The following is a 6,280-nucleotide window of genomic DNA, read 5'->3' as shown; positions in this document are numbered from 1 at the left end:
AAATAAACTCTTTGGCAGCAGGTCGGTAAATCGCCTCTGTCTCATTTTTTTCTCGCTATTATATAGAAAGCCCGAGGCGAAAGGAATAAATGCAGACTCCCAAGCGTTTTCGTATTCGTTAAAAATCCTATATACAGATCGACGATTAACACCTGCAATACTATATGAGAATTCTACGAGCGCGAAATAATGCAAAAGAGATATCGGATCCCGGGAGAAATCTTTGCATGCATCGTTAATGATCCGTGTCTGTTGTACTTTACCTGTCGGAAAGTTAGGTGCACATTCAGCCTGACATTGCGTCTCGAGTTCGTGGATACGGAGAATCTTGCGGTATATCTACCGAGTAATATTTTATGCGACCCCGCTAGGAAATCACGGACGAGTTGAAGGCAATTTTCTTCGCGCAGTTGTGCTGCAATTTTATTTTCTGATTGACATGAATTTTTCTTTTCATGAAAACTGATATGCAAATCTTTGTTCTTTAATCATGAATGGGGAGGAAGGATTTGATGAATTGGTTCATAATCATTTGCTTAATCATTTTATAATTATTTGTTACAAACACTAATGTATTATAATGTCTCTAACAACAAACGTAATGAAACGATATCACATTCAGCTCTTAAACATCTTCTTAAACTCACATTTGCATAATGAAATTCTATTACTTCGAAGTGGTGGTTATAATTTTTATTGTCAGAAACGAAGTTAGTTACCGAATTAAACAGGGGATGCTTAATAAAGCTTTGTTTCTTTATTCGCATCAATTAATACTTCCATTTATTTGCAGCTGTAGCGTACATTATTCTAAGTAAGCAGAGACTGTGTTCTGCAATCTTCAACTTTACAATTTCCAAGTTTTGGTCTTACAATAGTGTTTCCGACGTACAATAATTCATTACCACGCTAGCCGTAATTTCCCTGAGTTTTAGCGTGAAATACGGAGTAACAAAAACCATAACTTTGTACGTTAGTATTCCGCCGTACCGAGAATTGTTATAAAGCTTTTAACAATAAGATAGAATTTCTCGTGACAATAGGAACAGTCTTTTCTGAAAATTTTAGTAAATCTGGTTTGGATTTACATTTATATTTAATTCATGATTTTCTAGAAGTCAAACGTATAATTCGAGTCTGATTGATATCAGTTATCGAGATTAGCGGATTAATTCAAATCAAACGTTAATGAAATAGTTTCTTCTATAATCGTACAAAATTCAACAAGTTTTTGGAACGCTTGTATTGTTTAATTTCCTGTTTGCATCAAAAACACCGTTAAATGCTTTGTAAACATTCGATAACAGCATCGAATGGCATCGAATGACAATATCATCAAATACACAGTAGAACAGCCGCCGATACAACGTAATAGTGAAGAGGCAAACTGCGATCGTTACGCTCGTTTGCCTTGAACTACATCGCATCGGCAGGTTCGCAAACGTTTTGCACCTATGTAAAATTAGGATCGTCATGCTCACACATTGTAAGTGTAAATAAATTGAAACAAATTTTCTGCATGAGAAACATGTTGAAAGCACTCCATTCGATCGTTCCACTACAAGCAGTTGATTGGGAAGCGTTAATTAATTCCTGGTCTAGATATTCAACGGTTTCGCCAGTACGCGTAAAATAATTGATATTTTCGTGCTCTTTGCAATCAATATCAATTTGCTATCTGTAGTCTATCTGACTGTTAAATTGCTTATTAAATAAGTTGCGATAAAGCTGAAATACTGTAGCATGCGAAAAAAACCTTTTCTATCGGTCTAAATTTAAAACGATTGCTTCGGTCACCGTTTTGGTACTACTATATTGACATTTTTTTTTTTATTCTCTGCGATAAAATCAATCATTTTTGTTGAAGCTATCGGTAAATAGGTGAAGTACATATCTATCCTTTAATTATCGGTCATCGATCATTGGTGCTGTATATTGTTATAGATTTTTGCGTTCTATATCTTTAATTGCTTTGTGTGCCATACGGAAACGTGTCCGTCCGATTGTTTCCTCGGCGCCTATTCATTTTTTTCCATTTAACTGAGAATTTTGCCCGGAGCGCTGCCGCATCCATGAATATTGACGATCGAAAGGGTCGATTCATATTCTCGATTCTAATCAGGACCCGTGACTCTCCATTTTTCATCCGTTATCAGCGCCATATAAATTCTGCCCTCTCCCCCCCTGCTCTCCTCTCCTCTATCCGCTTCCACGTTCCCCTTCATTCTATTCTTTTGCTTCATCTTCCCTCTTGGAGCGAAAGATAGGTAGCGTGAAAGACTGTCTATTTAAGATCTCTCTCCCTAACGATCTGACGCATCATCGTATCTGCTGCCAATAAATGTAACGACGACACGCGAACAACCCCGAGTATCGTTTTCTTCGGTTACGAGAAACACCCTCAAACACGCGTCTGTCTAGCCATTTACTCTCTTTCCTTCTCCTGTTCGTCATCGCGCCGACACCGGCGATACACTGACGAGTCTTCCTTTCTCTTTCCCTCTTTTTCCGTACCCCTTGTCATCTCTGCTCGTTCCATTCCAGACTTTATCGCCCTTATTCGCTACCGTCACGGCGATAACGTCGTCGTCGCTACCGTCACGGTCGCTTCCCCTGTGTAAGAATTCGATCGGAAGCCCGCCCCGGTCTCTCCCCGTTTCCGGCGTTACCGACCCTCGCGTGAGACCAAAACAGATCGCGGAATCGCGACTATTCCGAAAAGAGAGACCTTCGCTACACGAAATGACGTGCTCGACCCGAAATGTACGCCGCGTCGTCGCCCCGTCTCGTGTACGCGCCGAATCTCACAGAGGCCATTAGGCAGCTAAATGATTAATCGAGCATACGAGGTACACGGCAAGGTTGCGCGCTTCTACATGTTACGAACGCGGCGAGCGAGGTCGCCGGATAAATTACCATTTCCATGCCAGACACCCCCGCGTTGTCCGCGCGAGATTAGAAATGGGCGGTATGGCCGGCTCGCGAGAGCTTCCCCATCGTGTAAAGCCCGAAAAGTTTATTTTATTAATAGCAATCTCTTCGCGATAGCACACGGCACAAATCCCTATATCTTACTATTTAAAGCTGACATTTTATGCATTTTGGGATATTTTAATCAGGAAAGATGAAAGCACAACTTGTACATCAGCTCGGTAAATATAGAAACGGATATGTATGAGAAATGGATATGTATGGAAGTTCATCTTCGATGAAATATAGATTGCGTTCGTACCAAGTTTTTCCGTCACTTTGGCTCTCGTGTTACGAGCAGACCGTATTTATCGGACGTGTTGGTTTTATCGTGCATGATCAAACGTCTTTCATTTTTAGAATGGTAACTTTGCGAGCCCGACATGTCTCGGTACTCGGTATTGTGTGACTCTACTGCGTGTGAACTGCTGGCATTTTCAACTTCGTATAAATAAGTGTCGTGAAATATTTAACAGTCCAATACCGCACCGTAAAATATCGCCGCGATCTATCCACCTTCTCGATATACGATACGGTTATCGAGTGACAGTTCGTTCTACATTCTAAGAGGATCGCGAAGAAATTTTTGTTCGCGAGTGTAGAGTAGGAACTCCTTGATAAAGACTACGAGATTTCTATCTCGGAAGGGCGGTGCACCGCGCGCTCTCGTGCCCGCGGCGATATATCCATTTGTCTGCTATGTGTTCGAAAACGTGACACGTAGTGTAATCGGGCAAATACACGCGATCACGCGTGTCCGCCGTCCAGTCAGGTGCAGTCAACCTTCGGGCCGACTCCATACACGTATCGAGAACGGAATACCATCTGTTTGCGCCCTACGATCGAGTCGGTGCCTGATAAATGGACCCACGTTCGATACGATTCCGCAGCGAGAGAACTTATTGCGCGTCGTGCCATCCCCTGCATATTCCGTAGTCTAATGCCGCGTTCACATTCATGGAGGAATATAAAGCCCACGTATATAGAATCGACATCCACCTTTGGCGCTGCCGCTCAATAATATGCGCATCGTCCAAGTGGACCGGTAATAACATCACGCTCTCGCATTCAGAATATCGTAACAATAATATCCCGACGAAGGCGGTCGAAGTCGCTGATGCGAGAGTGGCGGCGTAATAACGAAAACTATATAGCCTCTATAATACCGATGCGCTTAACGATAAGTGTTCTCTCTCTCTCTCTCTCTCTCTCTCTCTCTCTCTCTCTCTCTCTCTCTCTCCTCCCCTCTTTCCCTCTCTTTATACTTTACTATCACCACTGTACAATCTAGATACGTAGCGTCATTACGCTAAAATATCGCTTATATCAGATCCGTAGTCTCGGCGTAACTGTTTCACGCGATCGGAATATTCGACAAGGGTGATGGTGAAACGCATTTCTCGCCTTGCTTCTTATACCGGCGCGGCAGGGCTTTGCCGAACAATTCTGTGATTTATCGTAACTCTCTCGTCGTCGCTCTACCATCATTAATATCGTCGTGTAGAGTTCTCCGAGAGACCCCGCAGTAGTAATCCACTTAAAACAATTTATCGGGAGATTGCGAGCGGAGTTTACCGTATCCGATGCGGCGGAGGCTTTACGGCGCGTGTGTATGTTCATGCGTATACGTGCGCGTGCGTTGCACGTTTAACGATATCGTATAATTTATATGCGCGTCTTGAGATCATAACTCACTCCGTCGCATATAGGGATGATACCGAAATCGAAGTTGAAATAACGGTAATTTCCGCGAGTTTTCCGCCATTGATCCGCAGGAATAACTCGTTTATCATTTTTTTTTTTTTTAAATTACCATTGTTTAATAGCTCATATATTACGATAGGATTAAAAGAAAGTGGGTCTTTCGCCGTTGATTACTTTGCAAATTAACATATCATGGATAGCTTATTATGGCCAGATTATATGCAAAATTTCTTTAATCGATCGCGTTCATTATAAATTCTTTGCGATATAAATTCTTTTACCATACCGCATGGAAGTTTCGGTCGGAAAAACTTCTGACGTGTCTATCGCAACATTGGACTTGCGCGATTATCCGTAAAAAAGAAAAAAAGCGTGCGTTTTGTATTTCGGAGCACCCTTCAGATTAATCAGAATCTGCGCACTCAGCGCGTACGATAGTTTAAACAGCTGCACTGGATTGGTACAATTTTCTGTTTGCCCATCTTGCTGCGTAAACTGCGTTACTGTCGCTGTATTCACCGACGCATTATCGATGTTCATGCTGAATTGTATCAGATTATTCCTCGAATCTGGCTGCTGTCCGATATTTCTGCCGTCTATTTCGATTTCCCGAGTGCTAGTTTCAATGCTGTTCTCAGGTAAATGAATTAAAACTATCGCGTGACTGTACGGCGAACAAAAGGGCAACGGCAATCCCGAACGGCTTACGTCCCGTGCATAATTTCGCGTTTTGTTTCAGCATGGCACAAAAGTGACACCGCCGGTGCATATTTAATTCAAGTATTCCGAAACAAGAGGCATTCCGCCTCGTGCGCGTTCAAACAGCGAGCGAGACGAGAAACAACGAGCGCGAACGCGCTACATTAAGCTGCATCTCGCCGGCTGTCTGCATCGGGAGCACACGACCTAATACAAGTATTGTTATTAGATGCGTTGCTGGGGCGTGGTATTGCACGAATTTCAGCATTGCTTTGGTTTCCGTCTCTACCGTAATTTCCTTTGCCCTCCGCCGCGCGCGCCGGGAGAAGACCCGTCTGGCCGACGATTTCCACACATGGAAACGGGCCACGAAAGGGATCCTCACGGCGACTCGGTACGACCCGTTTGAAATTCGTGGATTTGGGCCAATTTTACTTCCTCTCTCGTGCAACAAGGCGGACCCTCATCACCCCGGGTCACGTATCTCGCTTTCCCACGGAATGTATACCGCCTGTCTTACGTCGTTGCATTTATTTGTTTACATTTTCCGCGGACTTGTTAGCAGCCGCTCGTGAAAAAGATGAATCAACGATGTGTTTCCTCGAGAGACAAATTCATAAAAAAAAAAAATCAATTCGATATATGTCACTTTTTTATTCTTTCTTTTTTCTTCTTTTTTTTTCGTGTACATTCCTCGGCAAGAATTCGTACGCTAATGAAAACGAGTTACAAAGCGAATTCTGTTCAGTGACCCGATTCAAACTACCTTGCTCTGTATAACAGATTTTGCACGATCAACTGAAGTCGATTTAAACCCCTATTTCCATTGTAGCGAGAAATTTGCATACACACAAGCGTATTAATCACATTTAAAGGACAAAATAATTTCGCAGATAATTCATTATTA

The sequence above is a fragment of the Pogonomyrmex barbatus genome, unplaced genomic scaffold (genome assembly GCF_055798465.1).
Source record: "Pogonomyrmex barbatus isolate J1 unplaced genomic scaffold, ASM5579846v1 scaffold10, whole genome shotgun sequence".
Lineage (NCBI taxonomy): Eukaryota > Metazoa > Arthropoda > Insecta > Hymenoptera > Formicidae > Pogonomyrmex > Pogonomyrmex barbatus.
Note: the sequence above shows the minus strand (reverse complement) of the source record.